Source organism: Patagioenas fasciata, chromosome 5 (assembly GCF_037038585.1).
Source record: "Patagioenas fasciata isolate bPatFas1 chromosome 5, bPatFas1.hap1, whole genome shotgun sequence".
Classification (NCBI taxonomy): Eukaryota; Metazoa; Chordata; class Aves; order Columbiformes; family Columbidae; genus Patagioenas; species Patagioenas fasciata.
The window spans coordinates 7,814,884-7,839,552 of record NC_092524.1 but is presented as its reverse complement, the minus strand read 5'-3'; the positions used below and the strand labels follow the sequence as shown (position 1 = coordinate 7,839,552).

Here is a 24,669-nt window from a genome sequence, read left to right as displayed (position 1 = left end):
CTTATTGGGCCAAAAAGAAGAGACCATTAGTGGCACTTATGAGCTAGAGTGTTCATTGGAGTCCTAGAGGAGACCTGGGTGTTGGTTTTGCTGCTGGGATGATCTCCCTGGGTTTTTTTTAATTTTTTTGGGGATTTAACTTCAAAACCACAACTGTCCTCGGGTTGCTAAGGGGATCCCAAGTCCCCACGTTCCGGTGAGTGCTCTAATTGATTTGTGACTAAATGTCATAGCTCCATTGCCTCCTCCGATCATGTCTTAAAGTGCTTCCTGATCTCTTTGTGGAATAAATTAAAAAGTGTAGACGTTCTTATTTGAAGAAGTTTCCTGGCACTGGATCCCAGGCAAGCACCACCTGCTTTCTACCCCAAACAGGGCAGCTGGACAGGCAGGAGAGGACACCCCATTCCCTAGGAGCTACTTCCAAGCAAGAGGCTGTGCAAGACGTTGGCTGTGGAGCAAAGCAGGAGGCTGGGGAACCAGATCCCCTTCTGAGGTCCATGACCCTCACCAAGTGCTGCAGACAGAGGCTGCAGGTGTGTGAGGGCATTTACAGGCACGAGGTCTCTAGCAATCAGGCATGGCAAAGCTTGTGGCTCCAGGACTTCTGTCCTGGCTTGTAGGGTTTCACAGGTGAAGTTTCAACAAAGCTTTTTCTGCTTTTTAATGCAGGTCCTTTAGTGTCCAAGTGAAAAGAGAACACTCAGCGTGCAGAGCAGCCCAACCGCTTCAAGAACAAGAAGGTATGTGGAGCAGGGCACTACATCAATTACTTATGTGTTGTGGTGATGGAGACTGTGAAAACTGGGAGAAAATGCAAGGAATTTGTTGCAGTGCAATTTAGAAGCATTTTAAAATTCCTCTTCATGTGCTTGTGCTGGTTTGCTGTCTTCAAACAATGCTTTTTAACACCAGTATTGAGCTACACACGGGGATTGTGAACATTATTTTATCCATTGTGTTATCTGCTTCCTTTTCATGGAATGAAATGATGCCACATTTCACAGCATTCCTTCCCCTGACAGCAGCCACGGGGCTCAGGAAGCTGCTGGGAGCAGCGTGGGCCATCTCCAGCAAACGCTCCCATCTGGGGAGGCACTCGGGAAGCTGCAGACGAGGCAGGTGTGCAGCTGCCAACCCCCGCTCCCCACGGGGACAACGCTGCATTCCCAGTAAAAGGAACCTCCTGGCGTGTTCTCCCATCTCGGGGGACTGCCTGGCCTTTCGCTGACAGCGTAATTTCCTAAGGAGTCTCAGAGTCTGACATCTCTGTTCATGACCCTTTTTTCTAAGCAACATTAATATCTGCTGCAGGTCTGGCAGGTGCAATGTCCGCTAATTGTGTCTGCATCACCAGGCCCTATTTGAACACCCCTCTAACATCTGAATTTCTACTTGGGCAATGAACAAACCTCTTTTTCTCCTGGAAAGAGTGTACTGCTCACTCATGAGCTCTTGGCCAACGATTCCCCATCAAGAATAAATATATAGCTAGGAAATTTGCCTAAGCCATCATGTGGAAACTCATTGGTACTCCTGATGGAACTGAATAACATTTGCTGATCTGAATTATGGCTTGTGTCACAGGCACAACTGAAGCACCATTATAAGATGAACAAGGAGACGTCTACCTCAAAAAGCCAAAAAGAGTTGATGTCCACTTGACTTACGTGGCCATCTGAGGTGGTGGAAAGCAGCACAGCGGGAACCTACGGTGACCAGACATCGAGCCAGGCAGAGGGTAAGTCTGGGCTGAGGAACTACTATGTGGGTGAGCTTCCCATCCCTTGCAAGCCAGTGAAGCATGACTAACCTGGCACTGGTTACTCAGTCCCATTCATTTTTCAGAATTAAATGAGATTTTGAGAACATACTTTCTTCATAACAAATAAATGAATAGATAATCTCCTTGTGGTCTCCAACACAACTAGCCACCTAATTAAGTAGAGATTTTAAATATAAATAGTATATTAAGATAATGGTTAATCAATACTAGATTTTGGTCTCAACTGGTTCTCTCTACCAGCAAATGCTGAGAAGATTCTGAAATTCTACATTTTTCTTGATGTCAGATATATATGTGTAGGGATTTTCACATTCTGAGAAGCCAGAGAATGTTCGGGAATGTAAACAGAGAAATCTCAGACTTGACAATCCTGAGATTTTTTTTACGCCCAGACTTAAAATTCTCATCACTTCTATTTAATGAGCCAGTATGGTCATTTGGATTGTGAAATAACAAGTGCTTCTAAGGCTGAAATGAATCTAGCTTCTGCATATCCTGGCTTTACTGGAGAGTGGAATTATATCTCAAGTATAGCTCCTAACACTTCTTCATTTTTTGTGGTTTTGTTTGGTTGGTTAGTTGGGGTTTTTTTGGTTGGTTGGGGGTTTTGGGGTTTTTTTGAGAGTGAGAGGGATTGGTTTTTAAATGGAACCAATATGATGTTGTAGCAATATTAAGATTCAATAGGGAAACTCTAGAGTGAATGAGAACCTTTATATGTATAGCCACACCATATCGACTGGGTCTTTTTCTTTTAATCCTGTCTCGTTTGCTACAAAAGTTCCCAGGTTAGACATAAATATTTTATGACATGTCAAAACTTGGCTTGACACTTTTCAGAACTGTATAGAAATGGTTCCGGCTCTAAAATGTCTGCAGCTGAAAGCCTCTGAGATCACACTGCAGCTGAAGGAAATTACTTGTATTGCACCCTATCCTGGTCACTGGATTCTCAGACCACACCAAATGTAAAGCTGTGTCCTAGAAAAGCCAGGATGTTTTAACTGGAAAAGAAGAAGAACCCTGGGATGTGAAAGCAGATAGACCTATTTTAATACTGAGTTTTTAGAGGATCTTTATCAAGAAGTTGGGTGGAAATGACTGACTTCTTAACATCAAATGCGGGAAGATGGTCCGTTCATTCTTGCCAGATCTGCTCAGTGTTACATGAACAATGCAGCTTTGATGATCATCACTAACTGAGATTTCCCCTACTGTGCTAGTATTAATATGTACTACCTAAATCAAGTCATAAGCTTTTGACCTTGAAAGGTAGTGAGAAAACCTGCAGGAAGAGGTGCCTTTTTGAGATTTCTAGTGCCCTTCGGCATTTTTTGGAAATATTTTTAGAAGGAAAACTTTTCAAGCAAATAAAGTTAGAACTTCTCTGAAATGTCAACCTTATTTCAGGTTCACACAATGTGTTGAGTTATTTGTTATGTTTAAGCTCAGGTGCCTATACAGCTTTTTGGATAGTGAGAGTGGCACAGCCTCACAGTCTCACACGTTTAGTACTGCTGGTCCAGATCCTATGGAAAAGGGTAAAAGGACTTTGAAGTCTGTCGCAGGCTATATAGTCTGAAATCTATACCACTGAAGTATGAAGGCCCCACTGCAAGGTGACAGTAGTAAGTGCTGATAGATGGCATCACATTGCTTTTGTTTTCTGAAACTCTCCCCTTTGTTTCCTGCTTCGTTGGTGGAGGAAGTGGCTGAGCACAAGTGCTAGTCAACACATCTCTCTTTATTATTGTTATTATTTTGGCAGAGGTTGGTCTGTGTTTGCTCCCACCTGGGTGTGGAGATGCCAGCCTGATGATTTGTTCTCTGAAACTGAACCAAACCCTCTGATAAACCGTAAAGTTATGGGGAAGATTTCCTTGACCAGTTTTTGAGAAGCTTAACTCAGATGAATCTGTTGGCCAAGAAGGGCAAAGTTCCCTACTGAATTTCTCTCCTAAACTTTTCTGTTAATCAGAAAGAGACACTGGTCGCTGAGGTCATCATTGAGCAAGAAGAAGAGGAGAACAAAATCCCCAAATGATTGTTCCCCCAAAACTGCTGTGTAACCATTCCCACGCCCAAGACATACCTTTCCATCTGGTCTCACGGGGTTTTTTTAAGGGCGGTTTCTTTCTTCTCTAATTATTTTTTTACAAATCAAATCATTACACAGTCAGAGAGCATTAATCACCTTATGTAACTTCACAGTAGTGAAAAGTAAAGATAACACACAAAAATATAATCAGTAATAAAAAAGTAAGGGATGGTGGAGAGTTATGTGTATGCAAGGCAGAAAAATTGCTCTGGATGTGTCATCACTTTCTCAGGTGTATCACAGAAGTATAAGGGAAGTCATCTCACCTTGATGTTGTCTGAAGCACCTGAGATGTAATCCATTTAAAGTTCAGCAGAAAAACCATCTATGTATTGCTAGGAATTAATTATTTTGTAGATATAGGTTTGAGTGGTAACTGAAGCACAAAAGATTAGAAAATATCAAAAAATAGACAGGCAGCTAAGCACATACTTCATGCCTGCATGAAGCCAACATGGCTTTCCTGCCAATATGACTTTTACTGTGAATGTACTGGAACATAAGAGCAACCACAAGGTCTCAGAGGAAGGCACATCTCAGCATCCTGTCTCCAGCAGTGGCCACAGCAAGTCTGTAGGGTAGTGTACAAACAGGGCATGCATCCATGATATTTCCATATGATATTGTTCTCTTAGTCTCAAACTGATTTTGATTCAAGAACTTACCAGAGTCTAACGCAGTTTGTCTAAGTGCCCTCAGTAGATCTCTTTCAAGTGCTTGTCCAGTCTCACCTTTCCAAATCCACATTATCTGCTGGCAAGGAGATCCATAGACTGAGGTGCAGATTACAAGATTCTGCCTTTTGCTTTCCTTTGGAAAAAAAAAATAGTTACAGTTCTGGAGAACCTCTGTGGTCAGCTGTCTGGAGAATATCTTTGATAATTTCTGAATGAAGGAACTCCTGTGAACAGTTTTGATGAAATGCCTAACTTTAAAGTGGTGGGGAATATTGCAAAAATCACACAAGGTTTCTTCTTATTATTTCATTTCAGTGTTGACATATCACCAAGTAGACATCTTTAGGTTTCACCCTTGTCATGAATGAGAAATATCAATGGATTCCAGGTGTGTTAGTAGCTCACTAAGTATTAGTATCATTATTATAAAACACTCAGATTACCATCTGGTCTAGAGTTATGTGTTTTAAATGACGTCAACTCCCTTTTGGAATTGCCTGTCATTTGAATACACAGAAACCACATTTTTGCATGTATACAAAAGCACTGTTTGGCTTGTATCATCTGAATTCCCTTTTCTTCCAGTGTAGCCTAACAGTAAGTTATATATTGTCTCTGTAGTGACGGACCCAACACAAAGTTCGAATTTGGAGCTAAGCCTCAACCATTCCGTGGTTGTTATGGTCCATGTTTTTGTGTAGGTCCTTTCTCAAAGATAGACAGGATTTTAACAGGCCCCTCTTAGCATCATTAAGGATGCATAACTCAGTAACCTGTGACTCGCAAGCACTTTAGACCAATGAACCACTCTCAGCCGTTGATATGTCTTGCAAACTCCCCATCCTCATATAAAACCTGGAACACGAGGTGATGGGGCAGAGACAGAAGAGGTTTCATTCAAAGCCCGTGTCATACAAAACTGGCAGATTCATATATGTTGATGTTTAGCATATTCCTAGAGGACGTGAGGATTACTTATTAGGATCTAAAGGATGACAAAGGATGGTGTTTTTAGGAATTAGTTCTGCTTTCCAGCACTGGTGAGCGCCTGGTCAGGCCTCTGGCAGGCGATATACAGCCAGAGTTCATCAGTGAGTGTGATGAAGATAGTTCTGTTCAACAGAAGACAGGAGCACGTGGCTCCTGAAACCAAATTATCTGAAAATATGCTTTGTGCATTGCTAATAAGAGAAGGAAATAGTGCCGCTAGACGTTGGTTTCAGCTCTCTATCTGAAAGTCTGTTAGGAGGTACAGACAAATGTGTTGGTGCTGATGACAGGAAATTAGATTATCAAGTTCATGGTCTATGAAAAAGGAATAAGTTTTGATTTGGTCCAGCAGCTAAAAGATACATAAGTAAAACATTTTAGGTGCTGCTACAGATGTATCTAGCCCTGTATCTATTTTTATATCTATAAAAAACACTGTAGATCTTTCGTACATGGTTACGTTTAACTGTCTTGCTTCCTATTCAAAGAGCATCGCACAATGATTAAGGAGTATGATCATGACTCTTCTTGAGACAAGAGTGTCTTGTCACTTAGCAGCCTAATTATTGACTTTTGAGATTGTATCGGAATATTCCCACATATTCAAATTAATACTGGATTATAAAACTTTCTGCCATAGCTGTGTATTTGTGGCATTTGCATCTGAAGTGCTATCAGAAACTCTTCCCTTGCTTAGTTATTCGGTGCCTTGATTGGAGCAGAACAAATACTCAGGCGAGTGTCAAGCTTTTCCGTTTCTCTGCTCTTTTTGAACTTACTGTGAAATAGTTCCTAATGCTAAAGAGGGACTATAACATGCTAAACCACATGCATTTAGGAACAGTACAAGAGGGACTATAACATACTAAACCACATGCATTTAGGAACAGTACAAGGTGTTGTCAGCTATGGGAAAGACAGCCTATTTTCAAAACCTGGTGAATGGGTTAATGCTGCTGCCAGGAAAAGATTTGCCCTTTTACAGATCTGAAGGGAGATAATGTTGACAGTGAGGAGTAGAGGCCCAGCAAGATTTTAAATTTTTGTCTGACTTTTATTTCAGGGAAAGAAAGGACATTGACAACAACAGCTGCCTGTAGCACAGCTTCCCCTCCTTTTGTTTACACTTGACTTCTAATATGGATTCTAGGCATGGTTCAGCAAACAGAGGGAAGATCTTTACAGACATGGACTGTCATAGTGTTTGAAAAAACGATGCAAAAAACTGCCAATCCTGGAATAACATAATGGGTTTTCTTTATTTGATGCATCTAAAATATTAATCTAAATAAACATGCATAAGCCTTAATTTGTAAGAGTTCTATGGGGCTCTTGCCTTAGCTGCAGAGTCATTTGCTGGGAAGGCAGACCTGGTGTCACAGGGCTCACTGGACTAACTCAGAGAAGGTCCCAACTGAAGTCTTGGCTCAAAGGTAAAAAGATAAAACCACTACATTGCATTATCTGGTGATTCATTTTGTTGTTATTTGAGTACATGGCAAATAGACAGAGAATGATTTTGTGATCCAGAAATGGCACTGACAGCTGCAGTACTTCATCCCTCTTCCATAAGTGCTCTCTTTCCAAATCTGGGACAACATTTTCAAGATTGAAGAACAGATTTTTAGAGACAACAGTAAACCTTGGGAGCTCTTCTAGCCTATCCTCATGCCACAGTAAAAGAGCAACTCTTTCTAAACCATATCTACTAGACTAAAATATGTGTATATACAAAAGCTATTTACCTTAAGTAGGCAGCTACAAGGAGTCAAGGGTTGGCTGCATATTAAGTTGAAAGCACACATCAGTACAGGCACAGAAGAGAGAAGAACTTCTGATAGAAACTTGATCAGTGTGGGAGTAACAGATTTTTTTCATATGGTTCTGAGAGCTGGTGGTTATCTTGTTTTAGCATGTGATTAGAACAGCTTAGGTTTGGATATTGTTGAAATCTAATGGACAGTGGATAATCTTCAGCAATTTAAGTGTGAATTAAAATGATGAATGTCTCCTTTTATTGAAATGGTAGCACTGTGTTTCATGTTACTGGTAGAAATAATTCATACAGCTGATGAGAGCAATGCTGTATTGACAGCAACATTAGAAAGAAGCCTGTAAATTTTGGATGGCAGCACAGACCTTCATAAAGCACCATTTTTCTTTTTGCAGCTTTAAATCCCCAGAAACTTGTACCTATAGTGCCCATACCTCCTCCTCTTTAGTAACCGAAGACTGCTCTTCTCCAGGTAAAAACAAACAAACAAACAAAAAAAAACAATTTAAACTGGCAAGGTTAGTCCAAACATTTTTCAGTACCACATGCTTGTGTCCTCTGATGGTTCAGGAGATCTCAAATCTACTCATTTTGTTGATTCTGGGACTAGTGAAGAAACAGTAGAGGAGGGACTGATAGAGACTACAGTGCGCTGGTGATGTGCGCAGAGATGAGAACCTAGCTGCCATTTCTACACTAAAGTTTTAATAATGCTTTAATTTTCTCTTATGGTTATCAGAAATGGAGATTCATCCCTTGTGATCCCTGTGTTAATTGTGCTGTTTATGATAATAACTTTCTTGATTATTTTGGATGATTTGAGTTCTGAGACTTTCCTCATATATATGTGAGTGCATCTGCATGTTTTAAGATATGAAAATTGCTCTGGTGTATTCCTGTTAAATTGCATGGTAATAACTATAACAATATCCCACATAAATTATTATTGTGGAGACTTACCTACTTGTCCTTGCCTCAGCTAATTATATTTCACCCCCATTCACTTTTTTCATGCCGTCACTTCAAATGTATATTTTTTGGTTCTCTAACTCTGCAGTAGCTCTAGTACATTCCCTGACAGCGGAGTGGGTTATAGTTACAGTGGGGAGACTTGCTGGACTAAGTGAACCGAAATGAAAGATATTTTAGTCTCTTGACATACAATTCTCAAGTAACTGTAGCGAAAGCACGAGTTTTTTTAATGAATAAATATTGCTGACCCATAATTCAAATGCCTGAAGCTAGGTACATCTGGGCACAGACTCTGTGCAGATGCAGCCCAGCACAGGTCAGACAACACACCTCCTTGTTTTCCAGGGCTCGACCACTGGTGTGAAGCCCCACGTGAGGCCCAGGCTCTTTGGACCATGCATGGCGAAGAACAGGCTGCCCAAAAGGGCAAGCTCTATAACCTTGCCCCTCTTGAGGTCCTGGCATTAACAAGCTGGAACCACCAAGAGCTGGCTTGTGCTCCAACTTCTGCTCGTCCTCTTCACCTCAGCTGTCCAGACCTGCACTTTTAAAACGCAGACCCTTGATATGAGAGCACTGGCCCAGAAAGTGACTGACATCAGTTCAAGTCCCTCCTCAGTCCATAAAGATCCAAACTGTTATCCCCAGGAGGGCAACCAAACCCAGGGATCACCCAAACTATGACCAGCCTTTCAGCTAAGCTTCTATTTATTTTTAAAAGAAATTTACCCTTGAAAAGAACATTCTTCTAGCAAACATCTGTCTCCAGGTTTTGTTTGGGGTGGGTGGATGTCTTTAGAGAGCAGCCTTGCTTTGTAGAGCAGCTTTTTGTTGAAAGGGCAGATCTGGCTGCATGTCTTCTGAGGCTCCAGAGGAGCTGAGGACGTGTTGTCCCCCATCCCCATGCCTTCTGGTCTGTGTTGTCCCAGAGGAGCAGTGCTATTATTCAGAGACCTCTTTATTCGAAAAATATGTTTTCAATTAGGGTTTTTAACACTCGAGAAACTGCCCTAATACCAATGTGACATAAGTTACATAGCAAGCTGTTAGCAATGTAGGAAATATATGTACCTTCACCATGAAAACCTCAGTTCACAACTTAGATTTCTGCCATTTATGTTTTTCCTTTTCTGAAGCATTTATAGATCTCTAATATACCCCATTTCACCTTGCATATCCTTCTCACAAAAATATTGATAAAAATTTAAAGCTCCTTAATAGGAGGAAGATTTTTTTTTTGTTTAAAACACTTCTCAGCTTGATAAATAATGGGGTATTTTGGTTGGATTTAAAATGACTGTTTCCAAAAATTTTACCAGTTATCCTGGTGACATTGTTACTGTATTAACCTTTCCATTCTCTCTCTGGCTTCTTATACTGTCAGATATTATCAGAGTAGCTAAGCATCTCACGCATAAAATCAATAGCAAAAGTAAAATCTCTACAGGGGTTCATAGTCTCTGGCAATGCTCCCTTTTCACTGGTAAAAATTTTGCTTGAGTCAGGGCTTTTTGTTTGATTTTGAAGAGTGAAGGGGGAAAATGTTTAAGAACAAACGTGGTATTTGAATCCTGTGAGCTGCACCTGTGACAAGAAGATTTCTTAGAGGTCCTGGTGGCCCCTCCTGAAGACAGCTGCCCCAGGGCCACCTTGTGCCTGGTGAGGTGGGCATCCACGCACTCGTATCCATTGTCTGAGGTGACATGGGTCAAGGTAAGAACACAGCCGATCACAGGCTCTGCTTTTGCACAGGTGGTGTCAGGGTCAGCAAACAGGCTGGGTGGCCTTCGCATCACAGTGGTCCCAGGGATGCTGTAGCCAAGAGGGTCAGCATAACCCCTTTTTTGAACCATTGACTTCACCTGGCTTCCACACCTTCCCCTGAAACTTTAGATTTCAGTTGAATAGGACACTTCTATTTGTTTTTAAACCACTCTCTTGATGTCTTGATTCGCCTCCTCCACACATTTTTGCCATGTTTCTCTCTTCAGGAGTCTCTTTTTCAGGATAAGTAGATGCTATTTAGTTTCTCCTCGTATGGAAGCTCCTCCATGTTTTGGATCATTCTCATTTCTCTTGTCTAAAACCTATCGTTATCCCCTTTTTTACATCAAGAGACCAGGAGTGCAATGAATTACCCCAGATACAGATGCACCAAGGGTTTAAGCAATGACATAATGATGTTTTCTGTTATCTTCTTTTCATCCCTCTGTGCACAGTGGTACTGATGAAACCCCCCTTAATAATGTCACCAACGTCATTGTGGAGTTTTCTTTTGTATTGTCATTTGTGTTGCGTTTTAGAAAGGAATAAGTATTTTTAGTAACATGTGAAGCATAAAAGCAGGTGCTGCATTTTTCAGTTTCACAATTTAACCCAAATGGCTTTCTGTGTCATTAGCTTCATGCAGTCCTGCTGAAAAGAACTATAAACTACAATCTAGGCTAGTTTTTTTCCACATAATATTTCCAGCAGCAGCATATGTGCTTGTCGTGTAGTTGGGGCTGATCCAAGCCATAGAAGTGCATTGGATGGGGTCGTGCCCACAGTTACCCTGCAGTGCTGTGCTCACAAGAAGAGCATCCCAGTGGGGAAAATGTGACAGAAAATGTCTCCTGGAGGTCCTCTGCTCCTCACAGCATGTACCCAGTGCTTTGGCCTGGCCTCATCCTGACTCCAAGAGGAGTTTGCAATCTGTGGTAGGTCTCAGAGTGGTGGCTAATTGCTGCCAGTGGCCCCTGTGTCGTTGGCAGACATCTGTGGGGAGGGCCCTGGCTGTACAAGGACACCCCAATGTCATTGCATGGACTGACTCACATTTAGTCAATCCAGCATTGGTGGGCAGGCCCTCATGTTCACCGGGTCTGGGCTAAATTAGTTTGGTGCCAGAGTAATTTAGTTCTCACCCCCGCACCATGATGAATTTTCCTCTGAGAGGCCCATGCAGAGCTCACGCTCAGGTTGTTTGTGGTGACGGTTTCTACGAAGATGTGAGCTGACACAAGCACCCGTTTCATGTACAGTTACTCTTAACTGCAGTCCTCCTTCATGCTGCCCATCCTTGTGCCAGCCCACGTAAAATAAGCTGCACTGTAGATGCAATTTCCAGTAGTGACATTGATATGGGTTAACTCAAATTTTGGGAATCCGAGCTAAAAGAGAATTGATTCTTCAGAAACTGCAGGCTATCCACCCTGGAAAACAAGCGTTAGCATTGGCTGTATTGGCTTAGAGCAACGTCGTGGCTGCCCTTAGTTGTGCTGAGGGCAGCTGTCCCTCCGGTGAGGGACGCAGATACTGGTGTTTGCTCTTTTTTTACTAGTCCTGAAGCAAGCATATTTCATCCAGATCAGAAAATCTGAAATATCAGTTTGTACTGCTGATTGGCATTTTTTGCTTCTGCAGTAAGTGCATTAATAACAGCAGAATATTTCCGTGGTTCATCAGGATGCTTTCCAAGCAGTCACCTTTGACTGATCAGCAAGAACAGACTGTATTCACACATGTGATTCTCTCAACCATGTCATTGCTGCTGTAAGTCAGAGGAGCTGTTGTCCCTACAGTTCACAAAATTCATATGCTACCACAGCCCATTTCCCAGCTTATTCCATGCTGCAGGACCAGTAGCCTAATCTGTGCTGTGTTCCAGGAAGAGTGAGAGCAACACTAAAATGTTGTGAGTTGTTTGTTGCCTTTGCCGTCGCCATGGTGAAATGTCTTGGTGAAACCCCCACATGAGCGCAGGAATTGGACCATACTTTGTCTTAGAGAAGAACACTAAAAATATCACAGGGGAATAAGAAAAAAGAGAACAAGCAGTGAGAAGATTTGTCCTTAAAACTAGAAAATAGGGCAAGGATGAATCTCAGACTGAAAAGAAACCCCACCACCTCCAGGCCCCAAAGACCTCCCTTGGTGGCCTCCAACAGACTCTACATGCGGCACTGGTGCAGCAGCCCAAAGAACGCCAGGTCCTCTCCTCCCCTCTCCCTTGGGGGTCAGTGCAGAGGAGATGGCACCTCCCTATGCAGACCAGATGCACCTCACTTTTCCACTGGTGGGATGTCCAGATGCTCCCCCCACCTTCAGCCACCGTTGGCCTTGAGGGGATGTGCCACTTTCAGGGAGCCAGGTCAGTACAGAGTAACTGAGGACACCCAACCCTACTGGAACACTGTTGCCACCATGGACTCAAATCCAATTGTCAGCCAGTCACAAGTGGTGTTCCCCAGGGCTCAGTATTGTGGCCAGTTCTATTTAATATCTGTATCAATGATCTGGATGAGGGGGTTGAGTGCACCCTCAGTAAGTTTGCAGATGACACCACGTTGGGTGGGAATGTTGAACTGCTGGAGGGTAGGATGGCTCTGCAGAGGGATCTGAACTGGCTGGATCGAGGAGCTGAGATCAATCGTATGAGGCTCAACAAGGCCAAGTGCTGGGTGCTGCACCTGGATCATAACAACCCCAGGCAGCACTACAGGCTGGTGAAGAGTCTGGAGCATAAATCTTATAAGGAGCAGGTGAGGGAACTGGGGCTGTTTAGCCTGAAGAAAAGGAGGCTGGGAGGAGACCTTATTGATGTCTACAGCTACATGAAAGGAGGTTGGAGTATGGAGGGTGTTGGTCTCTTCTCCCAAGTACCAAGTGATAGGACAAGAGGAAATGGCCTCAAGTTGCACCAGGGGAGGTTTAGATTGGATATTAGGAAAAATTTATTCCCGGAAAGGGTTGTCGGGCATTGGAACAGGCTGCCCAGGGCAGTGGCTGAGTCACCATCCCTAGAGGTGTTTAAAAAACACGTAGATTAGGTTCTTAGGGGCATGGTTTAGAAATGGACTTGGCAGCATTGAATTAACAGTTGGACTTGGTGATCTTGAAGGTCTTTTCTAACCAAAACAATTCTGTGATTTCATCCAGGGAAGAACAGGCACAGGATGAGGAGAGTGCTGGAGCCCAGACACACGAGGACAAGTGGAGGGCAGTGCCGGTGCCCAAGGGGCAGCAGAAGTGCACAGAGGATCAATTCTGAGCAAAGGGGTCCTTCATCCCCCCAACTAGGTATAAGGAAGAAATTTTGTATGATGAGTGTGGTCAAACACTGGCCCAGGTTGCCCAGAGAGGTGTTAGATGCCCCATTCCCAGAAACATTCAGTGTCAGGCTTTGGGGGACTCTGAGCAACCTGATCTAGCTGAAGATATCCCTATTCACTGCATGGGGGTTGGACTAGATGACCTTTAGAGGTCCCTTCCGACTCAATCTACTCTATGATTCTATGGCTGATTTCCTTGCTTTGCCATTAACTTCCACCAGAAAAGCATAGTGTATTCTATTAATAATGCTACGAGGTTTGAACTTGGGATCATTTACAATAGCAGTGTTCATTCACCATTATTTTGTTGAAGCAAAGTAAAAAGACAAGTCTTAATTTGTGAAATGGGCCATCTGTTCCTATACAAACTGCATAATAGAATGCACAACTATTTCAATTAATATAGTAAGCCATCTTTAAGCAATATGCATGGTTTTGTATATGTTTTTGACTACAGAAGATGTCATCATCCTTTGCTCTAATTGTTCTTGATTTTACCTCCTTATCTTCTTATTTAAAGAAAAGGAATGACAACTTGTCTCATTGGGAGCAAAGTTTGCTCATAGATGGATCAGGAATAATTAGACCAAATGGTACTGCAAACTCCAGCAGACAGGATATCTCCATTACAGAGAGTTATGTTGTCATTTCTTTGACCATCCTCCCATCAATCCATCCATCAACAAATTAAAGTTGGCTAAAGAGCCACTTATCTTGAGCGCTTTTTACCCTGATCACTGTCAATCTAGGTAAATAAACATTTTCCCTAGGCGGAGTTTACATATTTAACCATGTTTCAGGAGACACTCCCCTTGCTACTTCTACATCCAGCAAATCGCACGAGCTCTTACTGTTTCCTGATTCACCTCACCCACACATTGCACCTTCATTAAATGAGCCCTGGTCCCTCTGCCTCTCTTTGATTTGTATTTAAAGACAGGATGACAAGGATAAAGTTGCATTAAAACTTACAGACTAAAAAATGTCTCTTATTCACTTAGGTTGGAAAAACCTGGTGTCCCATGCAGGATGCACATCAATAATGGACCAAGTATGTGAAAGAAATAGAAGATGAAAAGCAGAGCTTTATCAGCAAGGTTGCTTTGAGGAATATGGTAATGCTACTGCATCTGACTTTCAGCATTTTAACCATCAGTGACTTTAGGGCTTCATCATGAACATAAGCAATGATATGAGCAGCATTATGTTTTATATCTAATAAATATGTATGTGCCAGTGAATACACTGTTAAAGATATTACTTTCTCCCTATTATTTATTTTTCACTTAATTGATACATAGAGTGGATCGCACTCTGCCTGCTGCCTATCAGGCAGACGCAAAGGAATAGCAGTCTTAGTTATTAGGATTAATGTATGCCTAGTGCTTTTCAAAAGACACTCACACACACACACATGTAGAAGGGGTGACACTCCCCTCCTACCAAAGTCAATAGGCTACGTACCATTGCTGTCAGTAATGATGGGGGCTGCTCCCAAAGCTAACTGTAACTGGATTGGAATATGACTGAAAGCAAACATACTGCTGCGGGCAAAGCTGGAGAGTTGTTAGGGAAACAGGAGAGGAACAACAAGCTGATATTCCCTGTTGATCATTAAGGATAACTTGTCTTTTCCTTTCAAATACCTTGCAAACGTGACAGCTCGTTGGTACTGGCCAGGGACCGACACTTTCAGTTTTTGTGTTGCTGCTGCATGGTCAGGACTGGAGCCCCGAGAGCATTTGGGCACTTTGCAGCCCCAATGTCCAACTGTGCTGTGCAAGGCATAGTTCCATGCACAGTGCCAAGGTCCCCCACGTAGCCCTGGCGAGCTGGGCGCAGTCGTGCCTGCTGGCCTGAGAACTCCCAAAAATCCTGTGTGCCGCTTCATGCCCCTTCACCTGATGTGGGAAGAGATGTGTTCTTATAGCCACAAAACAAACATGTCTCAGTTGTTAGATTTTCCTGCAATGAAGGCAGAACATGAGAAAATGTTTTGTAGTGGCAACAAGTCTGTTGGATAATGCCATACTGATTTCAGCAGAAAATGGTGGTCTAAGAAAGATAAGGATCCCTTCTCAAAAAAGTTAGTCACAAACAGTAGTACAGCACTGACACTGTCTGATCCCTACTTGAAGCCAAAGCAGAGCCCAAGTAGCATCTCTTCTCTTTTACCTGCAATGTAGGTGGCGTTAAACATCTCACTGCTCACAGGCTTTTCTCTTTGATGTAGTCAAAGCAGAAACAAAGGAAGACTTGACTTTCCTACAGAGCTTTTCCCAAGCACAAATACATCTCCTGAGACTACAACTCTGAAACGGCCATTCCAGATTTTGATGCATACCTGTTCCCCTGCTTGCTCAACTTGCCCTGTGGGCTCTCGGTCTGCACGGAGAGGCTTCACAGAGACTCACTGGAGAGTCTGTGCACCCTGTGACAATTTGTCAAAGGTGGGCAAGGGTATAGCTGTTCTGTAAAAGTCATCACGGACAGTCTTATGGAAGAGGACAACTCAGCGAGAGCACCTTCCCCATGGACTGCAAGAGAGCAGACAGTGTAAGTAAGTAGTATAACTTTTCCTTATGCCCATCTCTCTTCCTACTGCCTGGTCTTCTCAGGAGCTCAATGCAGGAGATTACTGTAACATGATGAAAAAAGATGTGACTTTTCTGCCCTTTTAGTAGACATAGTAAGCAAGAGATGCTTTCCTTTCCCTGCCAAAATAACTCACTTCTTCTGCCTGGACAAATAAAGGGGACTAGATGAGTGATTTATACTCCTAATATTTTAATCAAATCCCACCACAAATTTCATCCCTCAAACACAATGATAAAACTGCTGTAAATCTGTTCCTGCTGAGCTCAGCAGTTGAACTGCAAGGTGCCCTGCCACCCTGACAGCATCCACACCCCCTTGCCCAATGGTCCTGCAGGCAGGAGGCAATGTGTCCCTGCCCCATGAGGCTATGTATGCAATATATCTGTCCATAAGCACGGGGGAGAGAGAGTTAAATATGCAGGAGCGAAGAGGTTGTTTACAGATTGGGGATGCAGGCAGAGCTCAAGGAGGAGGTGCATTTTGCTCACCCCCCCTCCAACGCTTGTGGGGACAGTGCCAAATGTCCCCACTGCAGCCTGCTGTCCTGGGGCTATTCCTTGGCACTTCCTGGAGCAGAGCCTGTGCCTCACTTTGCCCAGAGGAAAACACTTCCCATCTCGAGGATCTTGGCAAGATACCTGAGGTGCCTCATCACATCCCATGCATTTCAGTAATGACAAGATGCTGCCCGGTGCTTGGCTCACGCTGCCCGCCTGCTCATTAAATCTCAGCTGCCTCTTCCGCACTGATATTCCAACCAAGCTCTTCAAATGCAAGTGTGGATGGCGTCTTGCTTGTCACTGAAGAAGCCCTCAGCAGAAGTCGAAGGTGGGTAAGATGGTTGAACTGATGTTACAGGAGTGGCCTCCATCTTTTAGCGCTTGATTTCCTCATCTTAACTCTGCATAAACACTACTTCTTTGCATTTATTTATACTAAAGTTTAAGTGCCTGTGCAAATTATAGCACAGACAGCCAGAACAGAAATGAGGCATTTAAATGGTAAATAAACACTGCCTGTGCCTGGTGGTGCTTTTATAAATAATATCCCCTTTTAAGCCTTATTCTCTGCCATACAGTCATGTCACTTTTCAGAACATCTGAACCCACAAACATCATACATCAATCTCTTTATATGCTTATTTAAAGAGCATATCAAACTATTTCTGCGAGCAGAACGACTAAATTATCCATGAATTCCAGATAACCAACCTTAACCCAGAAAATGTCGACAGTTTTCTATAACAGTCCCAAACATGGCAGCTGTAGTGCTTGGAGTACCTCTCTTAGGAGTGGCCGAGCCATGCATTGCTGGGAGCATATTCACCACTGAGCATGTTCTGGTTTTGTATTCCAGATATTAGATACTGTGCTCCACACATTTCTCTACCCTTGCAGTTGTGTGGTGCCTTTTCTGCCTTGTCTGTGTTGTGTTTTTCCTCTAAGGGTGGGAATTTTCAGTGAAGCCCTCCTCTAGCCCTGGAGAAGCTCTTGGCAAGCAGGTGCTCAGAGAGGTGCTGCTGGAGCAGAGGCATGCCAAGCAGACTGCGGGGTGGGGGGCTCTTGGAGCAATACGATTTCTCTGTCCCCCAGGGCGAGGGGGGAGATTAAAGTGCTCATCTTCACTATTTCTGCCTGCAACTTGCAGAAACCATTCATGACTGGAGGCTCCCACCCTCACCACTCCATTTATTAGCACAATACACCCTGGTTGTAAATTTGGTCCTGTAGCAAATCCTGGTTGGCTTTTACTGTTGTTCACTAGAACACAAAGTAATAGAAAACCTTTCACCTTGCTTTTCTCCTTTAACTCCTGAGCTTCTTTGCGTGAGTTCTGGATTTAGAGCCATGTTCCTGATGGTTTTTATTGCAATGTTTACAACATAGACCTATAAACCTCTAGCAAATTCTGCTTGGTAAGCTTGTAATAACTACTGCCCACAACTATCTAACAGGGAGACATGAAGGTTTGCACCGGAAACATTTTAGTAAGGATGCAGGTGGTTCATGTGCACATTCTAAACTATTGAGCTGGGTACCATTTCAAATAACAAACCTCTATGGATAAATTCAGACTGATACGGAACCACTGACCTTAGAGAAATCTGTTTCTCAGTTCCATATTTTGGGCACAGATAAAAAACATCATACCATGTATAGAGTTACGTTTGCTCTGAAGTATATGCAGAACCTTCTCCGTAGTTAGCAGGGAAGGGTGTGTGTTTATAGTATTTGTGCAAGGGGGAAGGAAAAAATAGCCAACATTTTAAACTGCTGTCCAGAGGCATAACGAGTCATATAGCACAGCCATTTCCAGCCTTCGCTTTCGAGGAGTCAAACTGGAAACAGACTGCAGTGTTTGATCTTTCCTGAGCTCCCAAACCGCACAGCTTGTTGAAGACCATCCCTAATTGGCTTTGATTTCCTGCCCACCCCATACTCTGCTAAAAATATGTGACTTAAATTCACAATGACAAGATGATGCAGGTGTTTTACTAATATGAAATAAGTAGCCAGGAAAACGTTCATCCAAATCGCTCATAAAGTTGATGAGAGACTAAGGAGCTTTGTTACTTTCCAACCAGCCGGTCCCTATGGTGGAGGCAGGTGTGGAGGTCGGTGCTGTGGCACAGCAGTTGCCGACTTCAGTACAGACCCAACCTACCACGGCACATCTCACGCTGACAACCACTCCTCTTGGCAGCCCAGGCTCAGATGGGAATGGACATAGAGGCAGAAGCACCCATTGAGAGATGTCTCCAAGCAGTCCCCAGACGTGTTTGCAAGGTGTTGTGGGGAAGATGGTGGTGTTCTCAGCCCACGGTACCTGTCCCATGGCTGTGTAGCAGGTGTCATGGTCCAAACTTGTCAACCTGACAAGAATTGGCCTTCTCTAAAATTTTAACAGACATGGGAAATGCAAACTGCAAATTCTTTTCAGCATGACCGTATTAGGTCTTTTTTGGTCTCATAATCAGAATATGGCAGTGCGATTTATTGTAGGTGCAGTTTTGCCATCACACTCTAAGATGCAAAACTAAGAAAAAAAATTGAATACTGTGCAAAAAAGACTGAGGCGAAACACATGAGCGTTATACAGTATCCTCCTAATGTGGTCTCTCAGAGTGGATAATAATATAAACATTCATCCATTAGAAAAAAACTACCCTTTACTGCCCCCCATTAAATACATTGGCAGTCCTATTAAAATACAAGTCAGATTTGTGTTTAATGATCTTGAAAGGAAAGTAATTGCTTGAGTATTACCATTCAAATGTTCTTACAGCAGCATATAATATTTACAGTCTAAGCGTCACTTCTGAGAGCTACATGGCACTGGAGATTGCCCACCCTCTTCAGAGAGAGAGCCTCTGTGGCTGAGAACCAGGGTACAAACACGACATGCTCTCTGAGCGCTGTGAAGCCTGTGAGAAACAGCCAAGCAATAGGTTCCATCAGTTCTCAGTTTTAATAAACTCTTGAAAGAAAAAAAGTCTTTCAAAAACCCTCCAACTCTGTGAAGACAAAGCTTGAACAGCACAAATCCTTGCTCAGGTGGGGACTTTTGGTGTTACACGAGTCAAGCTGCTTGCTTTGCAAGCATCAGGTGCCAGTATCAAGCACAAAGTCATAGTGAGAACTGTTATATTTTGCTCTACATTTTTAACTCTGAGAGTGTCTTAGTGAAAACATCAGAGATGTTTGTATTCAACTATTATATACGTTTTTGTGGGTATATCCTCAAATCAAAGCTCATTTTGACTGAGGAAGAGGGGAATGTGAAAATAAAGAGAAAACAAAAATGTATTTATTATGTTTGTTTGTACAAGTCTATCAAGTGTAAACACAGAGAGTATTTCATAAAGCATGTAGCAAGAGTGCCACAAAGAATATCAGAACATTTCCAGTGGGAGAAAGTGAGTTCCCAGGCCTTTTTTCCTTTTCTCATCTGTCTTGCCTGTCAAGGTCTTGGGCCCCCAAGGCTTCAAGAGGGATATCGAACTCCTGGGCTTGTTGTCAGTGCCGCGCTGCCACCTCACCCAGGGGTGTAAAACTGCTTGGCCAGGTCTGGCCTGTGCTCTGTTCTTGTACAGGGTGTAGCATGGGGAGGCCACAGTCACTGCTAAGACTCTTGTGCCCACCTATAAGCAAGATTAATTAAAAAAATACTAACAAATTCAAAATGTCTAGGGCATTACATTTTGTTGGACATGCTGGTTCTGAGAGTGACAATCCTGCCAGAGTGAATTAGCTTTTACAGCTCAGATGCCACTGTCAGATGCTATCCCAAGCACAAGGACAGCAAGGATGTGATCTAAACAGAGGCAGATGAGATGCAGTCAAGCACCAATGCATACTAATCAAACTCCTACCATGGGCCAGATAGTAACGGAAGGTTCTGTAATCACTTTATTATTTTCAATGGTTAATGTTTCTGTAAGGGTGCAGATTATATAGTTTACCTTATTTATATGCACATAATTGACAAATTGTTTCCTCTATCAGGAGGTGTTATTCCTTGCAGAGCGTGGTTTTGGTTATAACCCTTTCTTTATCTCAGCCAGTTGTGAAGTGGTGGTTCAAATAGTCCAGACATAGTGATCTTTATTTCCTTTTATACTGAGACTGTCTTAGTTCATTCTCCTGGTTCAAAAGACCTGTAAAGCAAGTAGAAAGGTAGTTCCTGTTCCTGCTAAATCCCTAAGCAATGCCAGGAGCCTTAGTGCAAGTAAGAATGAAATTTGAAATCTCTGCAAGCCCTGTGAAGTGCCTGTAGGCCTCTTCATGAGCAAACGCAGAGAAAGAGGAAGAGAGAGAACCAGGAAAATTTAAAACATTTGCAGTTTATGCAAACCATAATAGCAAAGAAGAGCAAATGGACCCTTCAAGTAATCAGGGGCGTGCATCCATCTTTGAAGGCCTGAACATCACTGCATATGTGTGTATAAACCAAGACTTCATGCATGCCCATGGCAGCCTACCTGTGTGCCAGGCAGAAGTGGCTTTGCAAGTCAACATGCTGACCTAAGAACTGCAAATCAACAACAAAGTCTGCCCCACTTCCCTCTGCATATTAGTACATTTTTTGATCAGGATGCTCGAGAAGCCCAAAACAGTGGTAGTGTTTCATCTGGATCCTCTTCAATCTTCCACCAGCGAACTGAAAAATTTGACTATGCTGAGATATCTGGGATTCAGCTGAGCTCCTCATTGTAGTTTTCTGATTCACTTATTAGTGTGCTTTAAATTTCAAGCTGGAACAGATCAAGTACAATCAACAAACCTGGAAAAAAAATGCACCCATGCAATTTTAACATGACTTGCCTCCACTTCAGGCCAACTAAACAGTACATCTGGACAACACAACACATTTCTCTTGAGAACCTGAACAAAGCTCTTGTGTTCTTGTTGCAGTTGGGACTGGGTGTTATTCAGGCTTGATGACCAACTGGTGGTGCTAATGCTTCATTGGATGGGAGGTGAAGGAGGGTTCATTACCTCTCACTCAATATGTACATACATTACACCAACCCTCTGAAAATTACAGCCTTGCAATTAAAGGATCCAGCTTGAGTTTAAAAAAACACTTGCAGGAACAGTTACACACATATATTCCAAAATCTAATATGGCAGCACTTTAGTCATAAGAGCTTCAAGGAACAGCTACTTGCCCAAGACACTTGTTGTTCAGTCCTTAGTCCTTACAATCAAGGGTTTGTGGGGGTTTTTTTTGTATCTATAATATAACATTTATCACCTGGGAGAGGTTTTATGTATTAACTTGTTTGCCAGGGGCTATGAAGTAGTAAAGCACCAAGTGAGAAAAGCCCGGGTTTGAGGGATAGTTAGCCACAGTCAGAGAAAACCAGCCTGATTGATAAAGAACAGTCTGAGCCTTGGTGCGTGGGGAAAGCTCTGGACCCAAATGTCACTCCATGTTCCAGGCAGCACAGTCATTGACAGAAACAGACTTCAAGAATTGCAGGAGTGTAGGGAAAAAAACAAAACAAAACAAACCAACCAACCAAACAAAAATCCTGAACACCTGTTACTTCTATTTATTCAAGTAAGTGATACTCCTTTAAAAAAAAGCCAAGGTACCATCATTCGTATTCGGTGGAGGTTCTTCACTCTCATGGAGCTTTGTATGTGGTGACATTTTGCAGCTCTGTCCCCTAGGCATTGCACTGAAAGTCACCTATAACAACTAGGTCAGTGGCAAGTTGTGCAAGGGATTGTCCTGTTGCCCAGAGAGGAGATGGAAGGAACTGAGACATTTTCTTTTGCAGCATGCAGACTGTGAGAGGAAAAGCCCTTTTCACACCAGCTGTGACCTGTGAGGACACTTTCTTGGAGAGGCTGAACATGAGCTTCTCAGAGTAACAGCAAGCAGTGGAAGAGGGGACCCCTGGTGTGATACGGTGACAGATGGTTTGTGAAATTTCAGGTGATGACAGTCCTCACCCTAGCATCATGCTTACCATTGATTCATTCCCTGAAATCACCTTCCTCTGAGAGCTGTTAAATCTTGGGAGGAGTGAGGTACCCCTGGCTCTGCTGGGGGTGGGTGGGCTGCCTGCACCACACTCCCATCCCACCCACAGTGTCTGGTGTGGTGAGTCTCGGGAAGCTATTCACACCTGGCATTTCTAGTGAAATAGTCAGAAATTACTGTGCCCAGTAAGGAGCTGGCCTTTTCCCACATTTTCTCCAGTGATCACAGTTTTAATACTACGAAACAACCTGTTGGGATACTTTGGCCATTAAGTTCAAACTTTTCCCTTAGATGAGCACTGCCTCATCTTCCTGTAGTGGTAAAATGATGACCATTTTTTGGAGCTCAAAGAAGTGCCACTGCACGCTGTGAAACCTCATCTTATAAAATACAGGCATATAAATTATTCATTTCCTCTTGATTAAGGTAGATGCAGATACTGTGCAGGTTCCTGTAAGGTCAAGCTCACAAAGGTCTCCTCCTCTTCCCTACAGGACAAGGCAGTGCAGCTGCTGGGAGATGCTGTCTTGCTAGCAAAGGCAACTGAAGCAAAGAGGGAACTGAACTTCATCTGCTGACATTCACTGGCCAAGGTATCAAATGAAGCTGTCCATGGCAAAATGTGCAATTCTCTCCTTCCTTCTGAAGGGTCCTCGTGACATGCAGTGGTCATTGGTCCCTGGTTTTCTGCTTTTTCCTCTATTCCAAACAACTTGGTTTTTTTACTCCAATTGATTTTCTAAATTTTGGTTTTTACGGACAGAGCCACTTCTTTCCTCTCCCCGTGCCTGCTTCTCTCTGAGGAAGCAGCCATGACAATGGCTCTCTGCTTGGGATAATCATCCAGCAAGGCGCTAGTTCCATTGTTTGCTTTCCTTTCTGGCTCACATTGTTTGTTTCCCACACTCAGACGTGTTAATATTCCAGCTCTGATTGTTGTTTATCTTTTGTTGGAGAACATTTTCCTTCTGTCTCATTTGGAAAAAAAAGTGAAATCGGTGCCAGAGTTTTAACAAAATAGAGGCTTCTTCTCTATTTTTGTTGCATCCACGTTGAAGCTCATCTACTTTGGATTGCAGGATGTGCGCACCCCAAGAACCACACAGATGTTGGGTGTGCAAATCAGATAACTGCATGTACAAAAGTCCAGATAAATGTGTGTCTGGTGGTCTGCATTCCTAAATACACGATCGCTATATAACATCATGTCAAACTGGGGCTACATCTCAGTGGTACCACAACGTGAGTTTCATGGCCGCTGTGCAGCAGCATGGGGCAGACGGGGTGCACTGGCGAATGTGGCCTCCATTTCTGCATGCAAGTCCTTGCTTTCTGACATTTGCAAATTTGTCCCTTAATCTCTGTGGTGCAGGATTTGCTGTCAAGAAACATTGTCTGGGATGAGCTGTTGGGATTCAGATTATCAACCAAACATTAATTATTCTTCTGACTAAACCCTCTACAGCTAGGCTAGATAATACAAATGTAAAGAAATAAATTACTATGAATCACGTTCTGTACTTGAAATCTGGAATGAATCATGCTGTAGGAATAAAACCATATACCATAAGCATACGTGTGTCAAGACATAACATAGCCAGATCCTCAGCTGGGGCTGGGCTGTGTGATGCCACTGGCATCAAAAGAAACTTTCCCCGTTTTAAGACCTCAACCTGCTTTGTTTATTATGAGCACCCAGAGAGCGATTCCAGATAACGACAAGATCTGTCAGGTTGTGCTGAGGAAAGCTGAAGCCAGAATAACGTGTGAGATCTGTTAATCTTTTGCAGGAGAAAACTATTTTGTTGAAATCGTGCTTATGCAAGAAACTGCTCAGACGTGCAGATGTGGCACAGGCCCTTGTAACGAGTGTCTACCACTCACCAGGTAAAGTATCAGTTCAAAAAAAACTCAGAGCTTTCTGAATAAACAACAAGAACACCTATCTGCTGTGGTTACTAAGCAAGAGGACCCAGGTCTTCAATTCATGTAAGCTGGGGTGGCTCAGCTAAGCTCGGTACAGCTTTATATTTATATCCCTATGTTCTACATATGATAGAAATGTCATTGTGCTTAATTTCATCATGGCGTTTTCCCTGTATTCAACTGGGCTAGAGGTTAAGTATTTAGTTTTCAGTATACACAACTAAATCCTTTTAAACTCAAGCCAGGGGCTCAAATTATCA

The 24,669-nt window shown here is 42.9% G+C and overlaps 2 long non-coding RNA genes across 2 annotated transcripts in view; one reads left to right on the top strand and one right to left on the bottom strand.

The window, feature by feature from the left end:
* Positions 1-379: 379 nt before the first annotated feature.
* On the top strand, positions 380-14,559 carry LOC139827989 (uncharacterized). Its single transcript, XR_011739138.1, has 5 exons — positions 380-536; positions 673-743; positions 1,588-1,741; positions 13,218-13,358; positions 14,392-14,559. It is a non-coding gene; the product is annotated as an uncharacterized lncRNA (long non-coding RNA).
* Positions 14,560-19,467: 4,908 nt separating this feature from the next.
* The window catches only part of LOC139828071 (uncharacterized), a 41,269-nt gene continuing 36,067 nt past the window's right edge, over positions 19,468-24,669 (bottom strand). The window contains exon 5 of the long non-coding RNA XR_011739254.1: positions 19,468-23,861. This is a non-coding gene — a long non-coding RNA (uncharacterized lncRNA). The remainder of the gene's footprint in view (positions 23,862-24,669) is intronic.